The 15,358-nt window shown below is 44.4% G+C and overlaps 1 protein-coding gene across 1 annotated transcript in view; it reads left to right on the forward strand.

The window, feature by feature from the left end:
* KCNMA1 (potassium calcium-activated channel subfamily M alpha 1) overlaps window positions 1-15,358 on the forward strand; it is a 709,595-nt gene that overhangs the window by 488,405 nt on the left and 205,832 nt on the right.

The following is a 15,358-nucleotide window of genomic DNA, read 5'->3' on the forward strand; positions in this document are numbered from 1 at the left end:
GAGATTCCTTCTGGGCAACATATATTCCATTTATGGTGTGTCAGGGCACTGCATGCTATTCCTGGTGAGTCTTGGGTTTGGCTTTCTGAACATCGGTGCTTTCTTTTTGGGGACTATTTCGTTCCATGCTCAGATCATTTTTATCAATATCAGTATCAATGGATGGCTTTGTTATCAACCAGAAGTCTGACTCCTATGTGAACAGCAGGGCCTTATTGTCTCTGTCCTCTGCCAGACTACCATCTCGGGAGGAGAATGTTGCAGGGGAGGCAGGGCCGGTGGCAACCATTCTTTTCTTTTCTTTATTTTTTTAAATGCTTTTTCTTGGGTCCTCAGCCTTGTTGTTTTTGTTTCTGACGTTTTGTGTTTGTTTTAACTTCCACAGAGTAACAGGTTCATAGCCTTAATGTACAGCTTAAGGAGTTTGTTGGTACCTACATACACAGCCAGTAATTACCATCCAGATTGAGATGAGAATATTTTCATCACTCAGGCCCCTTCTCAGTGCTAGAAGCTCCTATCACAGAACTGGGTCCTCCTCCCCTAATACATTTTTCAGATGAACTCTTGAATAGGCTGTTTTGTTTTTTAAGAGAAGATAAAACCATAGCACTACCCTTTCCCCCTCGCCTCCTCCTTGCCTGACAGTCCTGTTGGACAGAACAAACCTCATCTTCTGTTGGTCTTTCGGGTGCATCCTGAGCTCAGGTGTCCAGTCCTTCGTTCAGAAAATGAGGAGGTAGAAAAAAAAAAAAAAAGGACTCATTTTCTTGAACTACCCACAGGACACCAGTTTCCTTTCAAAGGAACAAAGGACAGTGGGCAAGAGGAGGCCAGTTGGCGTCTCTTCCGTGGAGGCAGCACATTTCTCCACCTTCCCTCTAAATGGAGCCCTCCTCTTCCTATTACCTTAACAGCCCTGGATGAGATGAAAACCAAGCTGTTCTGATTTCTGGGCCATTGGTTGGATCCAAAAGGCCAGATAAGTCCAGAGATTCCCACTGGTCATTTATTCCATTGCCAAGAGGAAAACAGCTCCTCTGTCCATTTTGCCTTTAAGGTGTGAACAGGTTGCCATAAAGCAGAAGGCATTCTGAGAGCCTGGGCTCTCTTTATGGCCTCCCACCCCACTTGCTCAGCTGGGGTTTCCTTATCACTGTCCCTGAAGAAGCACATAAAGTCAATTGCCCTGAAGTCTATATTGAAAATATTTCTTGACTCTCACTCCAGGTAAAAAATTTTCTTTTTCCTCTAGACTCCCTAGTCCACTGCGGGTGGGCTGGGTGGCTGGTGGCTTTTGTCGGTGGGTGACCCAGATAGGGCCTCAGAGCTGCAGTTGCTCACCCACCCCGGGTCTGATCTGGTCATCTTTGTTGCCTTGGCACTTCCACTCAAACCCTCAAGTGCTGATGACTTCAGATCACAGACTTCCAGCGGCTTTTGTTCTGGATCCATCTCTGTCATCTTTTATCACGGCCTTTTAGCCTGGTTTTTCTCTCTTTCTCTATTTTTTCTTCTCCCTTTATGAAAATACACACTTTGCTTTTAATGTTCTCTTTGGGTCTCCAATGTCCCCCGACCCTGAGGACGGAGAGTAGGTCCTGTCATCAACACTGGGACCACTCACTTTACTTTACGCATTGTTTCCTGGTTCAAAAGCTAATTACTAAGTAGTTTAAAGAAGCCCTTTGGTCACTTAGATCTTTCATCAGAAAATATAAGCTCGGGAAAGGAACGGTAATAAAGGGCCATTAGCACCCTTTGTTTGATGTTGTTTTCCAGTCAGTAGAACAAGATTGATGAAATGTTATGTTTGGCCAAAATTTGAGTTTTCATTTGGAATTCAGTGTTGAGAGAATGGGCTGTCAGAATCAATAAGTTTTCTTTCGCTTGGGATATGGGCATGTGGTAGTAATTAGCAATATAAGGTCTTTAGTTGAGCAACCAAGCATGGATTTTGGCAGCAAACATAATGAGAAACTACAGTTGTTCTATTTCTAACGTCAAAAAGTTTCCAGATAAAATTAAATGCATTTGCAAAAGGAAAGCAGCTAAACTTTGTTGAAAGATAGAGTTCAGACTCTTTAAATAGCATGCTTTGCCCCGTGTTCTTGTGTATGCAAAAATATATGCACTAGACTCAGGGGCACACGTACGTACCTATACTCTTCTCCCTAGGATTTCATCAAGTGAATGCCCAGAATGTAATTAAAACATATACATCGTTAAGGGGATTGTTTACATGTGCATATTTTACTACGAAATAACCTCTCTAACAATGTATTAACTTGTCAGGGAATTTAAGGTAACTTGTGACCCAAAGCTATAGATGCACACAACTTCAAAATCTAAAGGTAATTTAAAGTAAAAAAAAAAACAAGACAAAACAAACAAACAAACAAAAAAAAACAAAAACACACACACACAAAAACAAACAAACAAAAACACAAAAACCAGGCAGAGAAGTTTAGGGTTTTGTTTACACGACACCCAGTTTCAGGATATTGGAGAACATGAAGATTTTGCTGGCACATCTTTTTCGGTTTTCATCTGTGTGTTTGGCATGAAGTAAATACCCCACACAGCATCCCCAGAACATTGTCACCATCAACCTGGGATCAAGCGCCTGGAGTGGCTTCCTTCAGCGCTCCTATGGGTATTCATCACTTGACCTCCCACAGGACATCCAGAGCCAACCATAGATGAGGGGATGTGTGTGAGTGTCAGCTGTTCTCTGCTTTATCTTATTATGATGTATCAGGGCTCCTAAGAATAGGAATTGGGTGTCAGTAACCAGGGGTTCCATGAATGGCCTATGCAGGCAGTCTCTGTGGGTTGGAGGTCTTGGGGACAACTGGCCTCTTGGGCTGAGACTCCAGATCTTATTCAAAAGAGTAGCCTGCCTGCAGCCAGCCTGCCTCCTTGAGGCACTGTCTCCTCCTCCTCCTTCCCTTCATGTAAAATCAAAGCTGCTCAGAGGTGGGAGAGAAGCAGGGTGAGGCTCCCATGGCCTTTGGGATCCCGGCTTGCTCTCCTTCCTCCCACAGCCCCTGCCTTTTCCCCCAGAGATTTCCTCTCTGATTTCCTCTCAGCCACTCCTCCTCAGTTTATGAGAACTGACAAGATCATGCTCCGAGGTCACATGGCCAAGGGCCATGGAAAATAATCAGCCACAGAGAGGAATCCATCTGCTGTAACCCCCTTGCTAGAGGTGGCCAGGCTGGGGAGCCATCTAGACCTTGTGTTTCCCATGATGGGCTTCTAGGACTGAGGTGGTCCTAGGCCAGATGAATGGGAAAGGGGAGAATGGGATGAGTTTAGATTATTCTCCTAATTTCTGGGAGCCAAATGCTGAGAGACACAGAGAGAGGAGAATTAAAAATGGAGGCCAAGAAGAAGGCGAAAGAAGAATGAATGAAGTCTACTTGAAGGAAAGGTCCCATATCTGGAGGAGGAGACTCGGGCCCCCCTTGTGGTTGGGGGAAGAGTTGTCACAGACTAACCTGTCTCTGGTCCCAATGCAAGAAAGCTGTCTGTGGAACTTAAATGCTATGGCTCCTCTTAGAACTCTTCTTTATGTAGACAGAGGAGTCCACGTATTTGCAGATGAGAAGCGAATCAGTACGGCCCAAAGCTCTAAGACTGCTGTCTCTAACAGTAGTAATACCTACGGACTTGCATATTTCTTAATCCTCACAGCAACCCCACAAGGAAGGTGTTATTTCCCTTTGCAGTGGGTGAGGACACTAAGGAACAGAGAGGTTGCGCGACTTGCCTGACGTCACACGGTGAACACAGGGTAGATTTGGGGTTTGAACCCTGGGGCAATCTGCTTCACTGGGCCATAGAGATCACCTAGAGATCACCTTCTAGAATCCCTTTCTGTTCTGAACCCCATGATTATCCTGTGGTTGTATGTTTTTATTCATGTGGACCCATAAGTGGGGCCACACCACTGTGCACAAGAGAAGAAGAGGAAATGGATGAGTATCACTGTGGGCCTGTCTCTTCTGTACGCTTGCCTATTGCTTCTAAGGGTCGTGCCCCCCCCAGAGTCCAGGACAAAAAAAAAATCTGGAGAGGGGACAAACCATTTCTTCCTGGATCTTGCTCATTCGGTTAGACTGGAAATGTATTTACCTCTTGGACCCTTGCAGCAGTGAGAGGCTCGCAAGGATGGACCGAGGTATTAATGACGGAAATATGATTTGTGCCTTATTTGTGGGTCTCCACACTTCCAACCCCTTCCTGGGGAATTCATTTTTGAGGCTACCAACCATGGTGGCTTGTAGTGACCTGCCAGATGCAGGCACCCCCACCCAGGCAGGGCCTGCCTGAGTAGCATCTTAAGAAGAGCGTCCCCTGCCTTGGCGGACATAGCCACCTGTTCCCTTCAATTTCCTGGCTGGTCTGCGGCCCAGCTCAGAGCACTTCTCTGGTGCTGGTTTTCTTAACTGTCATGAGGATTAGTGTAGCAGGAGCCCCTCCTGGAAAGTCCTCGGTTAGATACCCTCTCTGGGTTCATCTTGGAGTTTTGGGTTGGCAGCATTAAGCTTTAGGAGGCTTGGGTCTTCTGGGAGGGAGTTAGGGCAGTCTGCCTTCAACATGAGGGGTGGCCTTGGGATTATAAGAGGGGGGCCCTGAAGCCACAGAAGTCGGCAGCATTTATCACGTTTTTCCATTTATCTGCCGAAAACAGATAACTTTAATACGTTTGCTAATGTAGCGGGCATATTTTAAGGAGCATTCAATAATGAAGACAAGAATTTCAGGAGCTAAGAAGTACTAGAGCACAATTAGTTTCCTGCCTCCCTCTCCATTCCTGTTCCCATGTCCACTGGCTCATTTTCAGTCTGTGGATGTTTACCGCATGCCCCCCATGCCCGGCAAGATGCGGGTTGTATGTGACAGGGATTTGGTGGCGAGCCAGCTATCTCCGTGGGACCTGTCCTCATGGAGGTTGCAGTCGCCAGGCAGTTACAGGCTACAAGCCAGGCTATGACTGACGACAATATCAAGTACAAGTTTTAATGTGCGTGTGGCAAAAATGAAAAGAAGAAAGACTAAAATTCTGTTATAGAGCCAAACGAGATGACTTACTGGAATGAAGTCCTGGGAGGCAACATTTCAGAGGAGGGCATGTTACAGCCTGTTCCATGGCTGCTGACCCCAGTTCTGTTACTTCTAAGCTGAGGAGAGCTAACACCCCAGTTTTAAAATTCACATTATGGGGCACCCAGGTGGCTTAGTCAGTTAAGTGTCTGCCTTTGGCTCAGGTCACGATCCCAGGGTCCTGAGATCAAGTTCTGCATCGGGCTCCCTGCTGTCTGCCTGTCTGCATCCCTCTCCCTCTGTCTGCCTCTGCTCTCCCTGCTTAATTCTCTCTCTCTCTTTCTCTCTCTCTGTCACTAAATAAGTAAAATCTTTAAATAAATAAACAAAATTCATATTACATGAGCCCCTTTTATAAGCAGCCGTCTTTGGTTCTACCTCCATGGGACTCAGTCTTGAAATCTTATTTTCCTCTCAGTCCCTACTTTGCCTGTACAGTAGTCTCTACTGACTTATCAGGAGAGGCCATCCTTCCCTGACCTCTTATTATTGGGATATTATTTAATTCCATACCTCTTCTCATATCAGACATACTTTCCTCATCTCTCTCTGTGTGTCCTTTGTTCCTTTCTGAGACCACTTTCTATTCCCTCTTGCCAAGCTGTCTTGAAATGCCGCTCCATTTTTTTCTACCACACTCAACTTTTGCCCACTGTGGTTCTAGACTACATTTTGTTGTTTAAAGATTTGGAATCTTAAATGAGTTACGGTGCCAGAGCCGGCATTGCAGTTGACCCTTGAACACAATGGGCTTGAACAGGTGGATTGTTTGGATAAATACAGTACAGTAAATGTGTTTTCTCTTTGTTATGATTTTCTTGATCCAATTTTCTTTTCTCTCACTTTATTGTAAGAATACAATCTGTAATATATGTAACATATGAAGTAGGTGTCAATTGACTACGTCATTGGTGAGACTTAGGTCAACAGCAGGCTATTAGTAGTTACATTTTTGGGGTCTCCAGAGTTACATGTGGATTTTTGACTGCACCAGGGTTGGTGCCCCAAACCCAGGGTGTTCAAAGGTCAACTGTATTTCTTTACAAAGACTTACTGGATCTACCCCAGAGTCTATCCCCTCCCTGAGGAGAGCTAGCTTGAGTCATGCCTTCATCACCATCTAGTCCACACATGATTATTGAGGACTTGCCACACACAGGCACTGGGGATAAATGGATTCACACCCAGAGAGACTTCCAAATGTACTACATCTCTCTTGACCTACTCATTATAATATTTGACCACCAACGTGGTCAGGGAGTTCAAACTCAGAGCTTATTAAACCTTCCCTCTTGGTTCCCAGAGGTGACCGTCTTCCTACAATAACATTTCCATCTTGATTTTTTCTGATAAGGGCTGACTCCAGCACTTGGGAATAGGATGTGGGGTTAATTCATGGTGTTGTCTTAGGCCATCTTTCTTTTCACCTCTATGCACAGCTCAGACAATACTACCTCTCCCTTTGGCACAACCTGATGTGTCCGGTAGGGCAGGGGGGTTGGGGCTACTCCTGTGGGGAGCATTTCCTATAGGATGCCATTTATGATTTCTGTATCACAGACATCACTCTGGTTGAAATGTGACCGAGGCTTTGCATTTCACACAAACTTCCATCCCTTGACAGGAAGCCACTCAGCCCTCTCCTTGCATGGCCCACGTGATTCCCAGCCTGAACTCCTGGCAATGTTTTCAGATGCCTAGATTTTAAAAGCCATAAATTAGCAAATCATCAACATATCACCAGGAAGGATCATCTGGTAGCCATTCTAGTCAGAAGGAAACACAGGCCCCAATAACTGATCTTCACAAAGATATGAAGAACTGTAGACAGACAGATACAGTAAATAGGAAGACAAACAGATAATTCAAGTTGACAGATCATCTTGGACTGATTAGACATTCTGCTTTGATTACCATTAAACTTTTGGGGGAGGAAAAAAGAATTGAGATTGCCCTAATACTTTGGAAAAATGACCCCTTGACTACTTCTGAAATTCAGAACTGAGGCGCAGATACCAAAAGCAAGTGTCATTAGATGCTGTATCGTATAATGTAACATGCTAGGTATTCCTTTCTGATGAGAGGGGTCTTGGTGGGTGTGGATGTGGGCGCTTCTTTCTCTGCATCTGCTTTGGATTCTTGTAAGCCACATCTTCAGTCCCTTTCAAACTTGAAGCTCTATTTAAAGAGACTTGGATGCATATTAAATCAATTTCCTGATAATACTAATGGAATGAAGGCTTGTCCCTCCCTCCCCCTTCCACTTTCCTGCCATCTCTCTTCTCTTCCACATACTTATCAAAATGTTCCAGCTATTGTTCTGAAAACAAGAATAGAAATGTAGGTGGGAGATGAACTGTATACCTAAAAAAATAAAAAGTCATATTCAAACCTAGACTTTTGCTCTCAGAGAAGTCTTTCTTCCATAAAAAAAAAGAATTCCAAATATGACTTTTCTAATTATAATCTCTGAAAAGTCTTTCAGCACAACCTCACGTTTGATTGGGTGAATCCTTGCTGGGTAGGTTCCAAATCTAAAGAACAAATGCCATCATCCGAGAATGAGTTGCACTGTGTTTTCTGTCTTCCTGCTATGTCATTCATTGCGATAGAAGTCTTTACAGAGCTGTGCAAAGTCATTCCTATTAGACTTGGGGTTTGTCCCACTGATGCTGCCATCATACACCAGGAAACTTTCTAACTGTCCAAACCTATCATCTCTTTCCATAAAAAGAACTTTAGATGCTGTTGAAACATGAGACTCATGGAAACCTGATTCTGTGTCTCTCAGGATTCAAGGTCTCACATCTAGTATGAGTGCTGCATAACAAGGACCTGCTCCCACTCCAGAACCATGGGGACTGCTCCAGATATGGGTACCGATTGTTAGTAAAAGCAATCTCATCTCCCCTCTGTATACCTTCTTAATTAGGGGATGTGGAGGCAGTTCAGAGATAGATTCATGCCCATCTCTGCGAGAGGTTTAGTGATCTTAGCCTCTGACCTCAAAGGCAAATGCCAGCTAGGCTGTAGAACAGATTTAGGAAAGTTCCCATCCCAACATGTTTGCTCAGCTAATAAGTTTGGGAGCCCCTTCCATGTTCCAGTCACTGTGCTAAGTGCTGTGGTTGAAGGACAAGCAAGAACTTGTGATTCTGATCTCCTGGAGCTTACCTGAGACGTTGACCAACAGAACGATCCAAGGAACGAATGGTAGCTAAACAAAAGCTTGATTATGTAGGAGCATCATCCCAGTGAAATGCTTTTTGGCAAGAATTTTGTTCAATGAAATCATGAAGGCTGCAAGCACTTTCGGGGGAGTGCTTCTAAAAGCAGTTGATTAATTCATATTGTTAAAATGTACCCATTGCAGTAGTTTGGGGCAAAAGTAACAGCAGGGTGACTTGTACACCTAACAATCCATGGTTCTAATGATGGACCCAGTAAACAGGGATACAGAGAGACTTGGGAGGGTGGTAGAGCTGCTGATGCAACCCCCAGCCCCCTCTTTGTCATCCCTTATAGTGTCCCCTGGTGGTATGTTATGCCTCAGCAAGCCCTGGAACCTGTGGACTCCTCCTAGTTCTTAGGTGTGTAATGGATGATGGAGGCTGGCTACTATGTTGGGTCTACTCAGAGTGGATTGGATAGCTAGCAGTGTATGCCAACTGGGCCAACACCCTTCTATGTCTGGGGAACAAGGCCAGGATGTGTTAACTTGATTGTATGGGAACACAGTCCCAACAAGATATGCTCTAGGGCCATGAGGCATGATTTTCCATGGGTGTTAGTGGGGAGGTGGGCCTCACTTTGCAGATCAATGCTAACATACCTCCCCTCTACAAGGGCAAAAGTAAGAACCAATTCTTTACTTGGACTCATTTTCCCTCTATTCCACCTTCATCCCCGAAGCGTGTGATTGACCATTGCCTTAGTCTTCCCTACTCTTGGTGCCTCCTGTTCAGAAGCAGCACCACCCAGTAGAGACAGGCAAATCTACTTTGATCTGCATAGAAGAAAGTGATGTTCAGTGCCCTGATTTCTCTGTAAGAGTGGAGCTCCTTCTAAGATCGGAAGAATCAAGTCAAAGGAAGATTGATGTGCTTGAAAATGGCCAAAGGCCACCAAACCCAAAGAAAGGGAATGAATAAAATGTGGAAGGGCATAGGGTTGGGGAGAGACACAGTGTAATTTGTGAGTTGGGCAGTTATGGAATTGCCTACTTAAGAATTGCCATACAAAAAAAAAAAAAAGAATTGCCGTACAGGTCAGGTCCTCTTCTAGGAAGGAAGGAAAGAAGGAGGGGAGAGAAAGAAACCAAAACAACATGAGCATGCTGGGTCCATGTGAAAATTAAATGAGAAACTAAGGTGAGGGTAAACAACTCTTCCAGTCAGGAGCTCTCTGCTTACAGGCAACAGAAACTGATTCTTGCTAATTTAAGCAGAAAAGGAATTTTTTTTGAAAGTTAGGGTACCTTAAGGAATTCAGAAGAAAGCTGAAGAGCAAGATCTCAGAAAGGACACTGTTGAGCCAGCCAAGCCACCCTGGGATCTGGCACTCAGGGACAGTCACTACAGGGTTTTGCCATCAGGATGGATCCCACTGGGAACTTAGTGTCACTCCATTCAAGACTGACAAGAATTGATTGGCCTAGCTCAGGCAGGGAACCTTGATTCAAGGTCCCAAGACTATATCTGACTGAGGAGGGCATTTTAATTTTCCCAAATTAAAAATGAAGTGCCATCGACAGAAGAGAGGATGCTTGCTGGATAGGTCGATACAACCAATGCCTCCTACACTGCAGTTTTTAGGATTAATTGATTGATTGATTGATTTTTAAATATTTATTTATTTATTTGAGAGAGAGAGAGTTGGGGGAGGGATAGAGGGAGAGAGTCTCAAGCAGAGTCTGTGTGAGCTCGGAGCCTGATGGGGGGAGGGCAGGAAGGGTGTGCTCACATGACCCCGAGATCACAACCTGAGGTGAAACCAAAAGTTGAACACTTAACCAACTGGGCCACCCAGGCACCCTTCGGAATTTATTGTTAAGGCCTGGATGGAGGCACCTTTTAGGCAATAAGCTACAAAAGATGTGTGATCACTCCATGTGTGTGATCTAATTATGGAGATCTAATTGTGATCTGGGATGGTGAAGGTACAGACACAGGCCACAGTTTAGGTCCTGACTATTTGTATATGGTAAGATGTACCCACTTTGTGCAGAAAGTTCTAGTCTGGTCAGGACATCTCAGTATTCACTGTTGGCGCCACCAGTAGTCTGTCCTGTGACCTTGGGGCTCTGTTTTACAGAGGTGCCTTTGCTGCACTGTTGGGATCTATTTGCTCAACCTTCTGCCCCTGTTTAGGGAAACAGCAAAACAGCCTGTCTCTTTCCAGAATAGCTCTATTGACAGCTGGATGAGATGATTACTTTATTCTCTTCCTCACTAGGAGGGAGAAGGCATTTCCTTTCTTTGTAATTAGCAAAGTACTAGCTGTGGCCCCGTGTAGGAGATTTTCTTATCTCTAACCCTCCTTGGGCTTTTCTTTTGTTGGCTTTGTTTTTTCATTAGTTTTAACCGGAAATGGCTACAGCCAGGGTTTGAGACTGTGACCTCAATACACATTCATTGTTTTGTTTTGATTTTTGTCCTCCTTACATGTCTTGTTCTCTCACAAGCTTGAAACATGATAGTAGATCTGAGGCAACAGAGTCAGCCAATGATCTATCTGACAGTCTCACGATTAATGGTTTTATTTCTTCTACACTTAGAGTGGCACAGGGTGGCCAAGACAAGCATGTCTTACCAACCAGTCTACTGGGCAGCAGATAGTTCTGGAAAGTCTAGTGCTTTGGGAGTCCTGAGCCAGGTCCCAAGATGGGGTAGAAGGATGGGATCTAATCAGCCTGGAGCTAGCTTTTGTTGACCAAAAGTGAACTCCCTTACGTGGAAGTCAGTTCCTTTGGGACAATCTCTCAGCACTGGAGGAAGTGGGAAGGCGGGAGTTGGATCAGCCTCCTTCCTTTTGGGCAGTGGGGTCGTGCACCTCAGGGGAAAACCTGGGTAATGACCACCCTGAAAGACATGACCCAAACCAGGGGAAGCTGTGTGACAAAGCAGCCAAAGAAAGCCCTACCAGGTGACAATGGAGTGTCAAGCCCAGAGTCTGCCCAAACCTCAGCTTGCATAAGAGTCTTGGAAAGATACTTATTGGACACTGAATGGTTCAAATTCAACCTTGGAGGGACAGCATGAACTTGTAGTGCTGACCACTGTGTGATTTGGGTTGTGGGGTCTCTTGCCACCCAAACCTTGCTTTCTACATGATACAATGCCGCTGAATGCCCTGGACAAGCTTGTCCTTCTTAAAATTCATCCCCATCAAGTCTTTGGCTACCCGTGGTGGGGGTTGTTGTGGGGAGGTGGGATGGAAAGAGCATGATTAGAAGTCTCAGCAGAAAGACAGAAGAGATTCTAGCATATGTATTTGATATAAATATTATAGTTTTACAGAGACATCTAGATCAATATATGCCACATTTCATCTACCTCTCTGACAAAGTGAGCACAATGTATTCAGGGAAAGCTGTATAGGATTTTCAATTTACTCTGTGTGATTTATTGTGACAGGATAGCTATGGGTTTTTTAAGTTCTTTATACTTGTTCCAGTAAAAATGGATATAGTATCTTTAAAAATAAACAGCCCAGAGCTGTGCATTTTATATTGTCTTCCTAGAATGAGGCTCTGCTAAAGAGAGATCTGAGACCTCCCTGCCCCGGGAGGGGGGTGGGTAGTGGGGAGGAACCTGATGCAGTCAGATTTGCCTCAGTTCTGCTCTTTAGCTGTTTCGAGGATGGTGGGGGTGGCGGAGAGGGTGAGCAGAGAGAGCTGAATTAGGAAGCACTGCAGACGTCTAGACAAGATAGGATGGTGGCGTGAACTAGAAGGCACATTGAGCTGGAACTCTGCGGGGGCGGGGGATACATCAGTGTCTGTGGGTTCAGCCCACTCAGTCTGGGCCCCTTCATTTTCATTTTGTAGTGACTGGCCCCAGTCTCCCAATTCCCTGCTCAGGCTCCTTTCAGCAGCATCAGCCTTTCTTCTCTCTAGATAGAAGTCATCAAAGCCAGGAGGTAGGACTGCTCTTGCTGTGCTACTCAGCATGTCCTAAATCTCTGGCCCTCAGTTTCCACATCAAAATAATGCAGGCACTAGACCAAACATTCCCCAAGGGCCATTCTGATACTAAGATGAACATGAGTCTATGGAGTGGAGCCCATCCCCATCATGGTTCCCTTTTTCAAGGCTACTGACTTGAAGCAATGCTACCCGAGTCTTCTTAAAAGCATGTATGTTTTTGTTCTCATTCAGCTCAACTCAACCTCAGTGGGTCTCTGGAGGCCGCATCCACTGGAGCCTTTCAGAGTTTGGGGGCCCCCCCAACATCATCCTCTTATGCCTGCTGCCTTAGGTCACCTCCCCTAAGTTGTCCATTCTGAAAGGCAGCAGTGGAACTGAGCTCTGAAGCAGATCCCACCTCAACTGGGCCATCCTGGCTTCCCTCCACCATCTCCAGGAAGGAAGTAGAGTGATTGAAGAGAATGCATGGGATTTCCTTCTGGAGGTGGAGATGCTTAATGATGGGGGAGGCAGGCACATCCATATTCATTTAGTGAAGATGTACCCATGATAAAAGCACTTGGCAGTTTTCTGGTGAATCCTGCTAGAGTTTGTAATAGTCAAGCATTATTCTTATTCTATTTGTCACACTCATCTACTGACGCCAGGCTTGCTCCATGACACCCCTAATTCAGTGTTATCCACTCTTAATTCAGTGTTACCCACCCCTAATTCAGTCCAGTCTATGTTTATGGAGCCCTGCATACTTGCTTACACTTTTACACAGAATGCCATCTGCTACTATTCTGGCATTTAAGATGCTTCTTCATGCATCTGAGAAGAATCTTTTAATCCAGCCATTAATGTTGGTTTATCCCAAGAAAGATTTATTTACAGAACTCGACAAAATTTTAAAAACAATAAGTCCCATTGGATCAGAAATGGTTATTGATTTAGGTTTGTTGGCCATCTTCACAAACCACATGGCCAGGCCCCATAGAAATCTCTCATTAAGATTGCCAAGAGTTTAAAGAAGTTTAATCTAGAGCCACTCTGGGAACAGTGTTAGTTACCTTCATAGTGTAAACTTTCCTAAATATTCTCCATCATAAATGGATCATTTATCATCTGGATCCTTGGGCTGGTGAGGTAGTCCTGGGCTGGACATAGCATATAATGTCTAACATCACTTTGTCATCCCTTGGCTTGACAAATCATTGTAACTTCAGTGTAAAAAACTTGGTTTAGAGTTTCAGCCATCACTCGGCCTTTGCTTTCTCGATCACATGCAGGCAGCATCTAGTGATGCCACAATATTGGTATTTTTTAAGTGAGAATCATCTCTTTCTATCCTAGTCCCCAGGCTAAGCATCTCTCCTGTTAGACCCCTCTAGCATCCCCTCCACTGAGTGACCAGGAGGACATCCTGTTGGCCCAGCCCTGCCCGCCATAGAGGAGTGGAAGCTACAATCCTCCAGCCTCTGCTCTCTACACTCCATCACTTTCATCTTAGTGAGCATTAGAGCCGGGGACCTGGGTCACATCCTGAATAAGTCACTTTCTTGCTTTGGGATGTCAGGCATGCGACTTAAGGAAATTGAGGTTAAGAGAGGTTATCTGCAAAGATGCAGATTGTAGGAACATGGGGTTGTTTGAGGATTAGGTGAGATTCCAGGGGCCCTAGAGCACTTTACATCTGTTTACCTACTGATTTATAGATATCACTTGAGTCCTACCATTTAATAATGCTTACAATGGCCCAACCCTTCACTGAGCCCTTCACATATATTATCTATTTAAATAAATCCTCAAGATAACCTCATGAATCAGGTACTAGCTCCAGCCCCTCTGAGACTCTGACGTTATGGTTGTAAAATGCAGAATTGGTACCTTACCTAAGACTATTTAGTTATTTAGTGTCTGAGGCTATCAAAGTACGAATCTCACATGGTAGATTTGTAGGTGTCATGGAATCTGGCAGAGATAATTTTGGATGAGGATCTTTTTGGCATCCTTCAAATCTTACACTGTGAATAACCATCACTCTGCATCCAAGGAGGGCACACTCTGCTTGCAGTCTTAGAATATTTTCAGTTGTATTTTCAATCACTGAGGATATAAGAAATTCTGCTTCTCTTTTCCCTGCAATAACATCCTTCCCCCAACTACCATCCCTGGAATTTTCAAAAGTCCTGATAATATTTCTGGAAATTAAATTTTCCCCTTTCACCATCCATCCCTTGTGCTCCTGCAGGCCCCACCCCCACCCCTTCCTGGCTCCCTCAGACACAGGCTGATGGGAGCAGATCTTCTAATGCAGATGCTGAGTTAGAGAGGTGACTTCTCTCCATCCATCAACTCTAACTGCATTCAAACATGTTCAATATGTGGGCTTCTTGATAACTTCCACTGTATGGAAAACAAAATGGAGGGAAATGATTATTGGCACAAAAGGGGGAAGTCATAAATCTTCAAATCAGATATAGGACAGATTGGAACAATATGGGTTCTCCAAGGTTGCCATGATAATGTACCTAATAACTCTCCTTGGGCAAAAAGGCAATCTGCTTTCAATCAATCTCGCTTTTTCTGAGCAAAAATACCAATTATGTTGAAGGAAGATTTTTTTTTCTTCCTTTTTGATAAAGGCTGCTCTCCACCCCAGAAATCATGCTGTAGCTAAAAGATATATATTCTCAATTGTCTAGAATGGTATTGGACAGCTAGCTTCAAATGAGGAAAGTCAATCCTTTTTTGTCTCTCCTCTCCTGCCTGCATTTGTCTACTTCTTAAGAGAAGTGAAAGCTAATTAAAGGCTTAAGGGATAATATTGATTGAATTGGAATATATTTTATATGTACCCAGCACATTTTCAACTAAGAGAACCCTGACTCTTTCTAAGGCTGAATAAATCAGCTGGCAGGGCCTTTGATTCAAGGGTGAGAGGGTGAACTCATCTCCTTCCCTTCACACATCTGTCCTAGAGATGAATGATTTCAGAACAGGGAGAGGGAATGCTGGCAGATGTTCATTCAGTCCTTTGCGTACAGGATGGGAAGGATGAATGTTCAGGCATTTCCCTGGACCTATCATTGATTTGAGTCCAGCTTTGAATAATCA

Source organism: Nyctereutes procyonoides, unplaced genomic scaffold (genome assembly GCF_905146905.1).
Source record: "Nyctereutes procyonoides isolate TBG_1078 unplaced genomic scaffold, NYPRO_anot_genome, whole genome shotgun sequence".
Lineage (NCBI taxonomy): Eukaryota > Metazoa > Chordata > Mammalia > Carnivora > Canidae > Nyctereutes > Nyctereutes procyonoides.